Source organism: Canis lupus, chromosome 29, assembly GCF_048164855.1.
Source record: "Canis lupus baileyi chromosome 29, mCanLup2.hap1, whole genome shotgun sequence".
NCBI classification, from domain to species: Eukaryota; Metazoa; Chordata; class Mammalia; order Carnivora; family Canidae; genus Canis; species Canis lupus.
This window is the reverse complement of record NC_132866.1, coordinates 13,675,715-13,694,498: the sequence shown is the minus strand read 5'-3', so window position 1 is coordinate 13,694,498 and position 18,784 is coordinate 13,675,715. Positions and strand designations below refer to the sequence as shown.

The 18,784-nt window shown below is 39.7% G+C and overlaps 1 long non-coding RNA gene across 2 annotated transcripts in view; it reads right to left on the bottom strand.

Annotated features, from left to right (window-relative positions):
• Nucleotides 1-220: 220 nt before the first annotated feature.
• The window catches only part of LOC140620547 (uncharacterized), a 33,372-nt gene continuing 14,808 nt past the window's right edge, over nt 221-18,784 (bottom strand). The window contains exons 2-3 of one of the 2 annotated variants that reach the window (XR_012020306.1): nt 1,040-1,433; nt 221-376 (exon numbers count right to left, since the gene is read on the bottom strand). This is a non-coding gene — a long non-coding RNA (uncharacterized lncRNA). Of the gene's footprint in view, nt 377-1,039; nt 1,570-18,784 lie in introns of those variants that run through there. The other variant, XR_012020305.1, reaches the window with a different exon arrangement.

Below are 18,784 nucleotides of genomic sequence, written 5' to 3'. Positions count from 1 at the left end.
GGAAATATCAGTTTAAAGCACATGGTTTTCCCCCTTTTAGCTAACTTCAGCTAATTCTCATTTTTCTGCATCCACATATTTTCATTAGAAAGCTAATGACCTCAAACCACTCTCAGCAAATACCGAATGATCCTATTTTGCAATCCCTAATAGCCTATGTGCTGACACAGTGTCATAAATTAATAAAGTACATGTCAAAGCATATAATCAAACTCTGTGATTGGGTGCACATTCTGGAAACTTGTTTCATTTTTAATAACAAACTCATAGGCAGAAGTGTCTCTAGTACTTCTCATTCTCCAGACCCCAAATCTTGGGAGAGTCCTTCCATAAATATATTCCAGCCGAGATCTTTAACTTGTAGTTCATGGATGCTCTGAAATTGTATGCAAAATTGAGAAGGTGTAAGTACATCTTTCTGGGGAAAGGATCCATAACTTTCATCAGATTCTCAAAGAACCAACAATTCCCCAGAGGTTGCGAATTATTGCATTTCAGTGATCTCACCACAAATCTTAATTCCTCTCTTGCACAATTTCGATATGTGTAAATTTATTTCTGTATTCTTCGGGGGAACTATAAGGATTTCAATTTTAGTAACTTATTCCATTTCTATTGGGGATAATTCAAAGAATAGAGAACTGACACCAGAAATAGGAAATGCTACAATTGGCAGGGCAGGCATGGGAGTTTCTGTGACATCTTTGGCGAGATAAAGGAGTCCAGGAAAAATAAACCTGCTTTTGCACTGCCCTCCCGTGTCTGCAGGGAGCATGGGCAGATAACACTGCTACAGCTTGGAGTTATCCTACCCAAAGCTAAAGCTTTCAATGGGAGGAATTAAGAAATACAGAAGTTCTCCATGGGTTCAGTTCCTCCACATCTCCATGCAGTTTGAATTTGAAAAAAAAATTAAGATCTTATATTAAAAAAAGGACCATTTGTAGTTTCTAAAATAAAAGGATGTAGACACAATTAACTGAACTGTGTACAACTTAAATTACTAGAAATGGGAACTGTTCTGTTATTTTCCACTTACCTTTTCCCTGAGTGGTAGAAATGTTCTAGGCTCTCCTTTCCTCAGAGGTTAGAAGCAATATTTAGAAATCTGCTTTGCTTCATTGTAGATATTCTGTATCTAGAGAGTCATTATTTCTCAAGCCACAGAGAGGCTTCCTAGGTTTCAGATTCAATGAGCCAGAGCTGTCCATTCCTGCCCAGAGTTCCATCTCTTGAGTTTTGAGTGATCCCAGCATAAATCACGGAATAACTTGTCCATTTGAGCTGGTTGCATAAATCAGAGGTCCTTGATTTGTTCAATTATTTACCAAGTAGATTCTGAGCCTCTTCTTCCTGCCAGGCATTCTGCTAGGCATGGAAGATGTGACCGTGACCGAGACAAGCATGACCTGGGGCCTTGTGGAATTTCCAATCTAGTAGGTGACACAAACTAATAATTAGGGGCAATTATCACACACTGTGATGTACATTGTGACAGGAGTCACATTAAAAGGGGACCTAAATGGGACTTGGTGGGGGATGGTCAGGGAAGACACAAGGCAGTAATGGCTCAAGTAGGACCTAAAGGAAGAATGAAAATTAATTAGAAAAGAAAAGAATGAGTCAAAGGAAGAATAAAAAAAAAACATATGACGAAACAACAATAATAATAAGTATAGTACTACCAAAACAATCAAGTGGCTGGAGATAAGGTAGACGGGCGGGGGGGGCGGGGAGTCAGACCACTAAGTATCTTAGGTCATGTTAAAAAGACTTATCCCTGAGAGCAATGGAGAGACTTTGAAGGATTTGGAGGATTTTAATCAAGAGGCTGACAGGATGATTTGTATTTTAGAAAGATAACTTTGGGTATTACATGAAAACACATTAAATGGACCAAGATGAAGCAAGAGAAGCCAGTTCCAAAGGGAGATGATGGCTGTCTTAATTTAGCAAAGTGACAGCAAAGGGAGAAAGAAGGAAAATGATTTGCAATACAGTTATGTCCTGAGAGCTTTCTGCTAGAGCTTTCTGCTAGAAGGCTGCTGTAAAACCCTGGGTTTTCTTTGCTTCAACTTTCTCCATGTTCCTAGGAGTTCACTGGAAAGACCTCTACATCTCCTCCATCATTTGCTTCTCTCTCTGTTCCATTCCTAAATCCACCATCTGAGAAAACCAACACAAGTTACAACATACTGGGACAGAAATCCTCAAGCTTGCCCAAAAATAATGTGCAGAAATAAATACATGTATATCATAATTTCACTTAAGATGACAAATTATTGAGGATAAAGGAGAGTCGCCAAGAGATTTCATCCCTTCAAACACCCAAAATAATTCGGGATCTCTGACTTGAAGTTGGAGTTCCTACCAAAAAAGTCAGTATTAATCACGATTCATAAAATCTGAAGAATGTGTCATTTTGGCAAAGAGACTAGGAGGAAAAAGTGCCTCCTGCTAACTTGTCCAAGATCATAGAGAGCCCTGAGTTTGCATGTTATCTGCTTTAAGGTGAAATTGATTTACAAGTTCTGGGGGGAAAAATGAGTAGCAAATGGAAAGTAACTACACAGTATCCATTATTATTCGCTTAATATGTAGAAAATTTCATTGGTGTTGTGTATAGTGTTCTCACTAAAGTGTGTGTATTTTAGTGGGAGAAAGTTCTAAGTGCTTTCACTAGTATATTCATCCCTCAGGACCTCTCCTTTTATTTTTTCATACTAGATCTTAAGCTCCTACAGCACAAAAGCCCTCACAACTGAAGAAGGAATGTGCAGTTACAAAGATAAAAATGCCTCTAGGAATAGCTTTCCTTAATTGGCAAAGTAAGTCATGAGTTTCATAACGATTTTCCCCAAGCAGAAAGTATGATAGTATGTCAGCTATTCCCAATAACTGATCAGAAAGAGATGTCAAAGGAATTTTGATTTTAAAGAGTTTGTATTTTGACAGAAGACAATGGCGCTAAGATGGAAAGACTCAGGATAGCACATAATCTCTGACTTTGTCAGGGGTATGTGTGTAGAGAACAAGTCTATCTCAGTACTTAAGGAAAATGGGCTTTTCACTGGCAGGTTTGCCCTGAGGAGAAAGGATAACTAGATATTTGGAGCAATCAGGTATGATGGAGCAATCATGGAAATCTTTAAAATTATGATTTAGATAGACAAAGCTCCACTTTGGAGGAATTATCAGGTGTATCCATTTTGATCACTATCTCTACATGCCTCAAAGGAGGAAAAAAAGAAATTGCAAAAGAACTAAGGTCCAAATCATTTTCTCCCTAAACTTGAAATACTTAAAAAAAAAAAAAAAAAACTGTGCTAACATAATACCAATGCTATAGGAATTTACTTTTAACTAAATAAAAGTTAAAAAATAAATAAATAAATAAATAAATGTTAATGTTGTATAGAAGTTGTATATGGAAAAGTACAGTTTATAATATAAATCAAAAACCAGAATTTTAAGAGTAAATTTCTAAACATAAAATGGAGCATTAAAAGATATGGGTCAGCCAGGGGCACGTGGGTGGCTTAGGCTGGATAAGTCCCCAACTCTTGATTTTGGCTCAGGTCATGATCTCAGGGTTGTGAGATCAAGTTTGAGGTTCTTCTATGATAAAATGGGAGCAGCTAACAAGGTGTCAAGATAGACTTTAGGGAAGAGAAAAAGAAAGAAGCCTGTCGTCTTGGTTCAGGGATATGAAGAAATGTTTTTAGAAACCAGAAGAAAATAGTTTCATACAAAGGGGAAGTAAGGGGGGGGGGGCACCTGGCTGACTCAGTCCAAAGAACATGCAACTCTTGATCTCAGGGTTGTGAGTTCGAGCCCCACATTGGGTGTAGAGATTACTTAAAACTAAAATCTTTTTTCTAAAAAGTGGTACATGGGACCCCTGGGTGACTCACTAGTTGAGCGTCTCCCTTTGGCTCAGGGCATGATCCCAGAGTCCTGGGACCAAGTTCCTGATGTGGATCTCTGCCTCTCTGTTTGTGTCTCTCATGAATAAATAATTAAAATCTTAAAAAAAAAAAAAGCGGTACGCAAAGGGAGGAATAAGGGGTGCCTCAATTGTAAATATATATGAATTGAGTCAATAGAAGAAGCTGAGCAGCAGAAAATACAATTGAAACAAGCTGCCCAGGGGTACCTGGCAGGCTCAGGCAGAAGAGTATGTGACTCTTGATCTCGGGGTCATGAGTTTGAGCTCCATGCTGGGTGTAGAGATAATTAAAAAAATAAACTTTAAAAACAAATAAACAGGGCAGCCCGGGTGGCTCAGCGGTTTAGCGCCGCCTTCAGCTCAGGGCGTGATCCTGGAGACCTGAGATTGAGTCCCACGTCGGGCTCCCTGCATGGGGCCTGCTTCTCCCTCTGCCTGTGTCTCTACCTCTCTCTCTGTGTGTCTCTCATGAATAAATAAATAAAATCTTGAAAATGAAATAAAAACAAATAAACAAACAAATGAAACAAGCTGCCCACGTGATGCCATGGCTTGTTCTCCTACAGGACAAGAACCTAGGAGAGCATGCAGGACACCCATCAGAGAGGAAAGCACACTTGTGCCCTGTTTTAACAACCACATTAAGACGCTTGGAGGTTAACATATCCCTGTCCAGAGAACAGAGATGCAGAACTATAGTGAGAAGGAAAAGAGGGAAATCTGGGACCACTCTACTCAGCACACTAGAGAGCTGTTAAAGATTGGCTGATGCATCTGTGTGACAAGGGAGTGAGAGAGTTGTCTCACTATTCAGCCTATTCAGCTGGGACAGAACCAGGCCCATTAATAATATTTGCTGCCCTGTATTCCTTTGTCAATGACTCCATTAACAGCCAGCCCCCCCAAAAAATAAATAAATTAATTAAATAAAAAAATTTTAAAAAATTAAAAAAATTAAAAATAAATAAAAAACAGCCAGCCCAGGGCAGCCCTGGTGGCTCAGCAGTTTAGCACCACCTTCGGCCCAGGGCACGGTCCTGGAGGCCCGGGATCAAGTTTCACATCAGACTCCCTGTATGGAGCCTGCTTCTCCCTCTGCCTGTGTCTCTGCCTCTGTGTGTGTGTGTCTCATGAATAATTAAATAAAATCTTAAAAAACAAAAACAAAAACAAAAAAAACCAGCCAGCCTAGAGAGACTTCCCATGGAAGAAGCTTTCCAAAGCTTGAAGGCTGTAGCTGCTCCTGACTGGATGGACAGAATGACAGGCTCAATGATAGACCCCCTATTCAGAGAATGGCTGATACATTTTTAGGGCCTGGCCCCCAAGGTAGAAGATTCCACTAACTTTGTTGGGAAGTCTATGCAAGAGGCTGTGGTGATTCAGGATTGAAAGATGCCCAGGATAAAGACAGATGGCCCCTAATCTAGTTGGAATCTCTTCAATCTGAGACAAAATGACAATCAAGAATAACAAAACTCTCCAACAGGACCTACCTATGGACAGAGCTCACAACACAAGAGCTCCCACAGAAGAGATTAATGGGATAAACACTGAAGAAATTCAAACCAGGGATCAAGCCATGGGAGTCCCAAGCTGGCAGCTGTCCTGGTTGAAAGGTACCATTGTAACACCAGTTTACACCAGATAGAGCTCCCTCCATCTCTCTACTCCATCAACTAAGGAACTAGGTGGCTACTCAAATGTCTGAGCCTGACCTTGCACCACTATGTCCTGATTTAATAGCCTCTAATGATCAGGGGAGACTATAGGTGAGGCCAAGATCTTTCCATCCCAGGGGGAAGTGAAAGTCTCAGGCTCTGCTGTTAGAACAGTGGGATGGGGAAGAGGATACAGACTTCCATAAAAGTCTGTCTGACTATAAAGTTATGCCCTGTCTTAAATGGTAAGGTTTGTGCACTCCAGTGGCCAGATACAAAAAAACAGTAAATTGGCTGAGAAATGACCATCCAGGTGAGGCTGTTCAGACCACTGCTGTCCACCACTGTTGTTCCCACTGTTGAATATACAGTTGGTGTTGAAACTTTACATGATTGCACAGTGAAATCTCATAAAGTCCAAGAATATTTTCTCAATCGGGAAGAGCCACTTGAAAGGTACCAGTGGAACCAGGGCACAAAAGACCAACAACTGGGCTTCCATGGGGCTTCCCATGATATGTTAAGAAAAGAGAGAGACTTTAAGGAAAAGAAAAAGAAAGCACAGGCTTGGTGAAGGATATAAAGCCAACAACGGTATTGAAAGATGCAGTATCTCAAGACACCAGCCCTGTGTGCCAGTAAAAAGTCTAACAGGAGATAAAGGCTTACACTGGATTATTACTAACTGAATTCACTTGAATACTATGGGTATCCACAAGAATCTACATCCAGACAAAACTAAATAAAACAATGTGGTCAATCAAGCCAATATAGCCCAAGTGGCCAGCATCATTCTTGCATTTCTCATGAGATTAGGCACACCAACCTTACCAACATAACCCAAAAGGCTCAATATACAGGCTTCCATTTATAAGACAAAGAAACCTAAATGGCCTACAAAGATGGTGGCATCCGTTAGTAGCTTACTAAAGATGAGTATTGGCCTGTTCCTGGCATATAGGCTATATTAGGCCTCAAGGACAATCCTGTGGTTACCACTTGTGTCTAACAGCCTTTCATATTTACACTGGCTATGGAAATCCACACTGGCCACACTATAACACTTGAGTCCAAGATCCGCTATGATATGGGAAATAGGGTGCCATGTTGATGTTCCTATGCTATGAGTAAAAAACTGCCACATGGTGACCTATTAAGTCTTGTCTACTGTGGACATCTATAGAGTTTTGCTAGCTTGCCATCTTGTAAAAGGCTCAGGTTCTTTGCTGACATAAAAGTTAATAGAATTGTCTTCAGGACATGTACACACACAGCTTTAGTAAGAGGCACAAAGAAAATGACCCCAGATGGAAGCACAGAAACATAGGAAGAAATAACAAGAACCAGAAGAGCAAAAATAGGTAGCTACATATAAATGAATAGTTCTTTAATAGATATAGGTCTGTTTAATATCTCTCCTTGTGTGTCTTTTGACGGATTGCAGCTTTCAAGGAATTGGTCCATTTCATCTAAGTTATCAAAATGGTGGGCATGAAATTGTTCATAATATTCCTTAAGTATCCTGTTTTGAAGTGTAAAACATGCAACATTAGATTCAGATGTACAACATAATGATTCAAGATTTGTATACACTGTGAAATGATCACGTCTAGTTCCCATCCATCACCATACAAAATGACCAAAACAATTTTTTTCTTGTGATGAAAACTTAAGATTTGCTCTCTTGGCAAATTTTAAATATGCACTACTTAAGTGTTCTTTTAATGTCCTCAGGATCAGTATGAGGGCCCTTCTTTCATTGCTGATATGATGATTTGTATCTGGTTGGTTAACCTGGATAGACATTTATCCATATTAATAACAATCTTTAAAAAAAACAGCTTTTGGTATCACTTATTTTTTCTATTGATTCTGTGTTTAATTTCACTGACTTCTGCTCTAATTTTTGTTATTTCCTTTCTTCTGCTTACGTTGGATTTAATGTACTACTCTTTTTCTGGTTTTCCTAGTAAAATATGACATTACTGGGTTTAGGTCTTTCTTCTTTTTAAAAAAAAATATTTTATTTATTTAATTGACACAAAGGGAGAGAGGGAGCAGGAGCATAGAAAGGGGTAGAGGGAAAGGGGAAAGCAGACTCCCCACTGAGCAGGGAGCCTGATGTGGAGCTGGATCCCAGGACCCTGGGATTATGACCTATGTTGAAGGCAGACGCTTAATTGGTTGAGCCACAGGCACCTCTCTTCTTTTTAATGTATGTATTTACTACTATTAATTTCCCTCAAGGTACTGTTTCCACAGTATCCCACAAATTTTGATAAATTATATCTTCATTTTCATTTAGTTAAAAATATTTTTAAATTTTCTCTGAGACTTCTTTGACACACATGTTATTTAGAATTGTACTGTTTAATCACCAAATATTTCAAGGATATTCATTATATTATTAACCTAGTTTTGCTTACTTAAGGTCTAAATACAAAATTTTAGAAAAACATTTTATTTGATAAAGAAAACAGCATGTTTTAATGCTTTTCAATGTAATTAACATTTGTTTCTGTTTAACAATTATGAATAAAAGTACTTTAAAAAGAATGAAAATTTCCTTTATCAAAGCAAAGTGGAAGTATTAATTCCATAGCTGATTAAAGCAGAATATAAGGCATTGACTAAATCTTAATATTGATATTGATTGGCATAAAAGTTACTTTTCTATTTACACTTTCCAACTTCTCTATTTCCTTTTAAAGACATTTTCAGTAGGCCAGAAGGTTAGAAATAAGAAGGAAAATATCAATATGTCCATTTCAGAAAGAAACTGAAATTATAGCTTGAAGGAAAGAAAGAGCTGAGTCATTCCCAGGAGAATGATGAACTGGAAGCTTTCAGAGATGCAATTTCCTCCCCTCTAATTTGTCAATTTCATGGTCATCCATTAAGAAGTCAAAATGTCTGTGCTCAGCAAGTCCTCCAATACAGGTGTGCAGATGGTAGCACCTGTAATGTGGAGGTTGTTTGCTTTGCAAGAATTTTGTCCTTGGCATTGCTGCTTGTGCCTCTGGAAAGACTCTTTGATCAAATTCATGCAGGTGCTGGCTTGCATTAAGTCTGTCACTAAAACACAGATGCCTCAGGTCTACTTTTAGGCATATTTCCTAGACCACACACACATCAAGGACCTAATTTAGGAGCACTTTCTTCAGTGAGATATACAAAAGTAGTTCTCAATAGACCATGAACTCTTCCATATAAGTACCATGTCCTATTCCTCTCTGTATTCTGATGGCCTGGCACATTATTAAAGAACCCTGGTGGTAAAGGTAAAATGAAGTCCTATATCTGGTACATAAATAGAGCTTCACAGACCCACCAACCCAGGTAAGCCCAGTGTCTGATTTAGGAGTAGGTGGGTCAAAGACCTGAGCTCTAGTCTTGTCTCTGACTTACTGTGTGACCTTTAAGCAAGCCACCCAAACTCTCTAGATCTCATTTATACCATCTTTGTAATGAGATAGTTGGGCCTAATCTTCATCTTAGTGTCCCCATACATCCTCTTTCAGCTCTCAGATTCTAGGACCCAATAAGTTGAAACCTACTAATTTCATCAGGTCCCATTAACTGATCAGTCTACAAATATGGAAAAGTACCTTAGTAGGTACTGTATTAGGCACTGTGGGATAACACTTAAGGTTGGACATACTCCTGTATCCAAAGAGTTCAGAGCCCCAAAATTTACAGGGAAATACAAAGGATCTAAAATAGCCAATACAGTTTTGAAAAATTACAAAGCGTGAAACTATGTTACCTGACTTCAAGACTTATACAAAGCTATAGCTATGTAATCTAAGCTATAGCTATTGGCTTAAGGACAGACATATATAGACTAAAGGAATAGAAGAGAGTCCAGAAAAAAGACCATATATATGTCCATTGATTTTCAACAAAGATTTTCAAGAAAGAATTATCAAAGAAGATCATTTAATGGGTAAAAGACAGTCTTTTGAAGAAATATTGCTAGAACAATTAGATAATCATAATCATTCAGGAGTACCTCAATCCTTAGTTCCTACCATTTAACAAAATTCATTAAAAATGGGTAACAGACCTAAATTTAAGAGCTAAATTTATAAAACTTCTAAAAGAAAAAAATACATAATGTTTGTGATCTTAAGATGGGAAATCTTAGAACATAAAAAGCACAAACCAAAAAAGAAAAAAATTGACAAATCTGACTTCATAAAAATTAAAAGTGGTTCTGGAATGCCTGGCTGGCTCACTTGGAAAGGCATGCCACTCTTGATCATGAGTTTGAGCCCCATGCTGGGTGTAGAGATTACTTTAAAAATAAATACTAAAAAAGTTAAAAGTAGTTCTTCAAATGATACCACTAAGAAAATGAGAATGATTCTAGGAAGATAGAGAATTAGGAAACACCAGGAATCTGTCTCCATGTCTAGACAACAATCACGCTGGTGGAATCTATCTGATATAACTGTTTTGGAAACCTGGCGTCTATTGAAAGCTTGAAAATTTCAGCAAAAAGATTGGTGGTAAATTGGGTTAATGTCAGTCAACCTCAGCTCTTAGCACAATAGTAGCTACTCATCTCCCATCCCAGTCACATGGCAGGCAGCACTGCCCCAGGAGCAACCTACACACAGCCTGACCCTCAGCACATAGACAATGATCATGTTGGATTTATTCTTGCAATGCAGATATGGCTCAACACATAAAAATCAATCAATGTAAACAGCACATTAACAGAATGAAGGAAGAAAAATATGATCATCCCAACTGACGTAGAAAAAGCATTTGACAAAATTCAACACCGTCTCATGATAAAAACAATTTAAAAACTAGGAATAGAAGGAAATTACCTCAACATAATAAAAGCCATATATGAAATACCCACAGCAAACATACTCAAAGGTAAAAGACCACTTCTTCTAAGATCAGAACAAGGCAAGGATGTCCACTTTCATCACTTCTAGTCAACACAGTACTGGGACTTCTAACCATAGCAATTAGGCAAGAAAAAAATAAAAGACATTCAAATAAGAAAGGAAGAATTAAAATCATCACTGTTTGATATGATGTTACATGTAAAAAATTCTGAAGATTTCACAAAAAAAGTTTAAATGAATTTGGCAAGATATAAAATCAACACATTAGCATCAATTGCCTTTCTACACACTAACAATGAACGATCTGAAAAGGAAATAACAAAACAATTCCATTTATAACAGTATCAAAAGGATAAAATATTTAAAATTTAATCAAGGAGGTTACATTGAAGATACAAAACATTGCTGAAAGAAATTACACAAGACATATAAAAATGGAAACACAGCCCATTTTCATGACTGCAAGATTTAATATTGTTAAAACAGCAATACTATCCAAAGCAATCTACAGATTCAGTGCAATCCTACCAAAATCCCAATGACTTTTTTGGAAAATAGAAAAATCATCATGAAATTCATATGGAATCTCAGTGACTCAAATAGCCAAAACAATCTTGAACAAGAGCAATAAAACCAGAGGACTCACACTTTCTGATATTTCAAAATTTACTACAAATCACAGTGATCAAAACAGTGTGGTACTGGCATAAAGCCAGACATGTAGACCAACGGAATACAATAGGAAGCCCAGAAATAAATTCTTGCCTATGTTGTCAAATGATTTTTGACAAGGGTGCCAAAACCATTCAATGGAAAGGGCAATCTTTCTTACAAATGATGCTGGGAAAACTGGATATCCACATGCACGGGAGTAAAACTGAACTCTTACCTAATATTATATACAAAAATTAATTCAAAATGGATCAAGGACTATATGTAAGACCCGAAACTACAAAACTCAAGGAAAAAAACATGTAACAAAAGCTTCATAACAAATTTGATAATGATTTTTTTGGATATAATACCAAAGGCACAGGTAACAAAAGAAAAATAGACAAATTAGACTTCATGAAAATTTTAAAATTTTCTGCATGAAAAAACTATCAACAGTATAAAAAGGCAACCCACAGAACATAAGAAAATATTTGTGAATCATGTATTTGATAAGGAATTCATATCCAGAATACATAGAGGATACACAAACTCAACAACAACAAAAGACAAAGCAAGCAACTGAATTCCAGGATGGCTAAGGGACTTGGAAAGACATTTCTCCAAAGAAGATATACAAATAGCTAGTAAGCACATGAAAAGATGCTCCACATCACTAATCATTAAGTCAATATAAATCAAAACTACAGCGAAATACCACCCCACACGCATTAGGATGGTTACTATAAAAAAAAAAAAAAAAAAAAAAAACAACAACAACAACCAGGAAACCATAAGTACAAAGATGTGAAGAAACTGGAACCCTTGTGCACTGTTAATGGGAATGTAAGTGGTATATTTACAAAATGTCCATTACAAATGGAAATAATACAGGTAGTTCCTCAAAAATTTAAAAGTAGAATTACCATATGATTCAGCAATTCCAATTCTGGATGAATACCCAAAAGAATTGAAAGCAGGGTCTCGAAGAGATCCTTTTACACTCCATGTAAACTCCATGTTTGTAGTTGTGGTATTCACAATAACCGAAAGGTAGAAGCAATCCAATGCCTATCGAGGGATGAATAGATAAACGGAATGTGGTACACACACACAATGCAATATTATTCAGGAAGGAAACTCTGACACCTGCTACAACATGGATGAATCCTGAGGACATTATGCTAGGTGAAATATACCAGTCACAAAAAGACAAATATTTTGTGATTCCACTTATGTGCAATACCTGGAGTAGTCAAATTCATTGAGATGGAAAGCAGAATGGTAGGTGCCAGTGGCTAGGAGGAGAAGAGAATGAGGACTTGTTTAATGGGCATGGAGTTTCAGTTGGGCAAGATGAAAAAGTTCTGGAGATTGGCTGTACAACCATAGGAATATACTTAGTGCTGCTGAATTGTACACTTAAAAATAGTTAAGGCGGGGGGGGGGGGGTTACTCCGCTGTCTCAGTCAGTGGAGCACACAACTCGAGCTCAAGGTTGTGGGCTTAAGCCCCATGTTGGATGTAGAGATTACCTAAAAATAATAAAAATCTTAAAAAATAAATAGTTAAGGTGATAAATTTTATATTTTGTGTATTTGACTATAATAAAAAATAAAATAAAAATGATTACTACTGAATAGGCTCAAATAGGAATTAAGAATTCAGAAGGGCTGGGGCACCTGGGTGGCTCAGTGGTTGAGCATCTGCCTTTGGCTCAGGTCATGATCCTGGGGTTCTGGGGTTGAGTACTGCATCGGGCTCCCTGCAGAGCCTGCTTCTCCCTCTGCCTGTCTCTGCCTCTCTCTCTCTCATGAATAAATAAATAAAATCTAAAAAAAAAAAAAAAAAAGTTTTTGACTTTGTTAAAGATTAGCACAGGGTGGTTTGGAATCACTATTTAGAATCTGCGTTTCCCTTTCAAACTATAGTATATGCAGCAGTATGGAATTCTCTACAAGATAAAATTGAAAGAACTGAATCACCTTCTTAATTTCTCTCACTGACTTCTGTTTCCAAATAGCAGATGATGTCATGCTGGAAAATTCCACCATTTCTCTTAGTTAAATCCTGCCTTCTTCCGATTGGAAACTCTCTGGGACTAGTTCACATGTCAATGTTAACATTGATTGAGCCCTTCCGTTGTTCCAAGCACTTTACATCTGTTCCATCACTTAATCCTGAAGTATCCTGGATGAGGTTACAATGCTCTTACTATATAAGCATTTAATTTTATAGATGATGATGCTGAGATACAGGTTAAATAGTATCTCCTGGTCGGTAAGGAAAGCTCTGGAAACCCATGTTTAACTTTCCCTCAAATAATTGACAAGGTCTTTCCCTACAGATGACCTTTCCCTTCAGAACAAAAGCTAAACAAATGAAATAAGAGCTGCCATTCTTGGGGCACTGGATGGCTCAGTGGTTGAGCATCTGCCTTTGGCTCGATTGTGATCCCTGGGTCCTAGGATCGAGTCCTACATTGGGCTCCCCACAGGGAACTTGCTTCTCCCTCTGCCTATGTCTCTGCTACTCTCTCTGTGTCTCTCATGAATAAGTAAATAAAATTTTTTTAAAAAAACTGCAAAACTTTATCCCCTTTGGGAGCAAATTAAACAAAAGCAAAGGGGGAAGAAGAGGATGTTTTTCAGGTCCATCTGGCTGCACCCAATGCAGAAGGACCTGCCCATGGTGAGGCAACAGTACCCAGGTGGTGTAGGTCATGGACAGAGAAGCTGCCTGCACACAGCTTACATTCTGGAACAAATGAAGGTGAGCAAATAGCAGGTTGTGGAGAAGCCTGGACTTATTTCCTACTGTCTCACTGTCTTTAGAGAAGGGACTTTTAAAAAAAGTCAGTGGAGAAGCACATAAGAGAGGGTCTGCAGTTAAAGGGTTTGAAAGAAAAGAGGATGGATTCATGCATAATACCTTAACCTCACAGATATGAAATGCCTAGGGGAAGAACCGTTCCACCAGGGTCCCCTAGGACCCACACGTGAAGAATCTAGCAGAGCCTAAATTCCTCAGTGACTCTGAGACCTTCACAATGAACCCAATAGCAGCAAACATCGGTGTCTACTGTGTTCCAGCCTCTGTGTGATGTGCATTAAAAGGGATAACGTGGGGATCCCTGGGTGGCTCAGCGGGTTAGCCTTGGGCCCAGGGTGTGATCCTGGGGTTCCGGGATCGAGTCCCACATCGGGCTCCCTGCATGGGGCCTGCTTCTCCCTCTGTCTGTGTCTCTGCCTCTCTCTCTCTCTCTCTCTCTCTCTCTCTGTCTCACATGAATAAATAAATAAAATCTTTTTTAAAAAATGGGATCACGTGCGGTAAAGGGCAGCGGGCACGGTGCGTGGCACGGGGCCCTCCATCAGCGTCCATCGTAGTCATTACGCCTATTATTAGGAACGTTACCATCACCAGCTCCCTTATGCCTCACCCCGACACCACGTTCCCCGGGGGAACTCAGCGCAGACGGGTTAGGTAACAAGCCCAGGTGTACACAACCAGAACACGGAAGGGACACGGCCCGGAGGGACAGAGCCTAGGGCACCGAGGGCGCTGCTGTCCGAGTAACGGCGGCCACCGTTGACAGCTGCTAGGACATCCTGTGGTGAGCCCTTCACCATGGTCTGGAACCCTCATACCGACCCTGCAAGGCATCCTCACCTCTTTTAAATATGAAGAAATTGAGGCTCGGGAAGGTCACATCCGAAATCTCACAGCTAGTAACAGAGGCCGGATCCAAGCTCTGACTTACCTGACCCCCCAAGGCCATGCACTTTTCAGGGACAGTGGGCTCTCAGGTCATACATTGGGCTGTAGCACATCCCCCCGAGAGCGCCGTGGACACTGTATTGCACCCCCACATACCGGGCATCCACTGCAGGGATTACACTTCGCAGGGGGGGTGGGGTGTGAGGAAGGCATGCAGGGACCCAGATCCCCGGCGACATAATTTTCCATGCATGACTCCAAGTGCAAAACCGAATGCTTCCTGTCGAGGGTAGTTGCAGGTGCACAAACCTGCATAATAACCTATGCAGGTGACAAACCTGCATAATAAAAGGTTCAGGGGAACACACGGGGCTTTTCTGGAAAAATGATTTTGGGGAGGCTAAGTGTTCACAGAGATTACTTTTGGGAATCAGGTCTGACACACTTGAACTCCATGTGGAACCCAAGATGCGTGGGCTTCCCTGTGGCAAGAGCTTCGCAGGCAGGAAACAACTCATGGAGTAGTTCTTCTCCAGGGAGTATCTCTGTTCCACTGCTGCTACTCCGAGGCATTACATTGCTCACATTTAAAAACATAAAACAAGGGATCCCTGGGTGGCACAGCGGTTTGGCGCCTGCCTTTGGCCCAGGGCGCGATCCTGGAGACCCGGGATCGAATCCCACATCAGGGTCCCGGTGCATGGAGCCTGCTTCTCCCTCTGCCTGTGTCTCTGCCTCTCTCTCTCTCTCTCTGTGTGACTATCATAAATAAATTTAAAAAATTAAAAAAAAATAAAACAAAATACAAAAAAACAAAGGACTTCCCAGAAAAGCCCTAGAAAACATGAAAAGCAGCAAAAACTACAGAATCTGCCTTGTTTTGGTGTCACAGATGTTGCTGCACAGTGCAAACTGTGTGATAGTGTCTGCTGGCTGCAGTCACAAGAAACACACTTGGCTTTGGACCCATGTATCATCAGCACTGTGGGAAGCTACAGGTCTTACCTTGCCAAAAAAAAAAAAAAAAAAGTTTAATTTCCATTCAATCTGTTCCTTCTTCCTAGGGATTCACCTTCCCCAGGTATCCCCTCCTCCAGAAAAAAATTTTTAAAAAATCTTTAAAACCATTTCGTCAATAAAAATAAGGTTTGGAGTCTCACAGGGGTAACCGTGTCACTTTGTGCTCCTTGACTATAACCGGGTGTTTCTTTCGAGCGCTTGGGTCAGTTGTCTGACTTGCAAGGCTCCGCCGGCGCCCCCAAAGTATTTGTCCCAATTATTGCTTGACGCACTCACAAGAAGCTTCCCAGAAGGCACGCAAACTTTCGTAATCGTTTCCCTGGTTTGATCTCAGAAAGAAACGTAAATATATATTATCATTAAGTGAGTTGTGATGTGAATTACCGAAAAATGCTATTAATGCTGATAAGGATTATTCCAGAGGTAATAAAGATTAAAGCTGTCAAAATTAATTAAGCACATACTCATTAAATCCAAGGTAGCTTCTGTTTCTTTATTGCACAAATACAATTAACACTTAATCTGAATCTCGATAAGTTACATAATCATGTGACTCAAAATAAAGGGAGGATACAACCTTGGCCTTCTCCGTTTTACATGGGAAAACATTAATGACGCTGACATCGGAGACAATTAGACAGTGTCAGCCAATTGTTTTTAGCCAGCTTTCTCTCACATCTGTGGTGTCTACAAGCAAGAAGGCTCATTGTTTCCACGGGCCTCCTTCGGGCCTTGGCTTTTTGTGTAAACCGTCAATCTTTTGGCGAATATCAAAGCCGTGAGGAAATTAGAACAGACCAGCTCTGCTGCCCCACACTAAAGCTTAGCAGGGTGCATCCACTATGCTACTAATTAGGCAGTGACCAACAAAATAACCTGTCAATGTCCGCTAGCCATTTCCCACACACCTGCATTTCATACCCTAATAAGCATACAGCAAGAGAGAAAAAGGGATAACTGCTCAAGTGTGAAAAATGAACAAAATATAACAATGTTTCCATCCCCACCTATACTTCTGGCAATTACCATTTAACATTAGGGGGACTCAACATGTCTGAAGACTCACAATACAGTATCTGAAACTAACACCCAGGGGGGAAGCCACACATTGAGACTGTATTAAGGTTTGCTTCGAAAATATCACACTAAGAGGAGTCTAGAGTTATGCATAAAACCCAGGAAACTGAAAATGACCATAATTTAGATTAGGGGCCCGGAGGCTGACTTTTTAAAAAACATTTTCCATTCAAGCCATTGAAAGAGAAACGCATACTATTCTCTTCATCGTTTGCTTCTGGGAAACAAAAATACATCACGGGGCAGGAAACACAGTATCAGGTACTCACAGTCGCCCCTATACTTTGCGCCTGGACTCAGCACATGTGTGATCACCGTCGTTCTTTGGACCTACCACACGTTAATTAATTTCTTCCTCGGGTTTCTCTTCCCTCCCCCATGGGTTCCTACTGTAAATTCTGAATGCAGCGTTTTATTTTCGAGTATTTTCACTCGCTGATAAGGAAGCTGGAGAGGCTTGGATTGAAAACACTCCTACTTTGCCCTGGAGCTTTCACATGGATCTGAAAACTCTCATCACCCAAGTGTAGGAGCAGGTTCCATTACAACTTTGACAACATTATTCTTAATAGATTCCAACTGGATCTCAATCTAAGACTCTTGTTAATTACCCAGCTCACAAAATCTCTTTACCTCTAACATAATCGATTCAAAATTATGTACCACCTCCTACAAAAAGTTTCAAGGTAAAAAATAAGTGTAAGGATCCAATGATTGTGATTTAAAAATGAAAACAAAAATTATGGTAACTGGGTGACGGGCATTAAGGAGGGCACGCGATGTGGTGAGCACTGGGTGTTATCCTTTTTTACTGAAATGGAATTTCAGTAAAAATAAATGAATGACACAAAAATAACTAGGCCCCTCTCAAACCGAAGGGTTAAGGAAAAAAAAAAAAAAAACGACAACAAACTTTGCACAATGCCTCTCTCTACTTTATTTTGCCCTAAACAAAGATTTTGTGGTCCAGGTATCCATACGATAGATTTCTTATGAAAAGGCTACTGGCTTTTAAGACCATATATCCTTTGGAGCAGCTCCTTTTTGTGCCTCGGGATCCAGCTGAACTTTTTTTAAACAGAGAACAAGAGACATGTAAAGACAAAATTGCTATGTGAAGAAACATCTCTTCATCTCAATATGTGCCCAGGGAACAGGCTATACTGAGAGACCATCCTCGATAGAATCACATACAATATAGACCAACATTCAAATGGCATTTGTTAGATACTTCTGAACACTACTTTTCTTTTCATGAGACTTTATCCAAAAACAGCATTTTCAATTATAAATAAAAACTTTCCCCACCTCTTCCTACTTGAACTCAAGTACAGAAGGCTCCTATTTAAAATGCAGCTCTGGAGCAGCCACCAGGCTGCCTGTTCAGCTGCCAGTGGCTTTTGTGTACAAAGATGTTAATTGGTCCTAATCCCCTCCTAGAAGCTGTTTTGGTAGCCTGACCTGGCACCCTGAAGAAGGACACCTTGGTGTGAAAAACGAAAGGGTCCATTGAGGAGGGAGTGAAAGGCAGCCAAGCATTCCAACACATTTTAATTTCGGGAATTAAAAAAGGGGAACATCATCGTGGAGATCCTAGAGAAATCTTACAAAGCTTTAATAACAGTGAAGCAAGTCCTACAAACACCCAAGCTACACACACACACACACACACACACACACACACATAAGGGAGAGAAGGAAGCCCCAGAGTGTGGGCAAAGAGAAATTCAGAGTCGCAAATTCTCCATTTGATTGCTTCAGCTCATAAACCAGTTCTCTGAATCTCAAAGTTTGCGTTTGAGGAGCTGAGACACATTTTTCTTCCATCCTCCTTCGCCAAA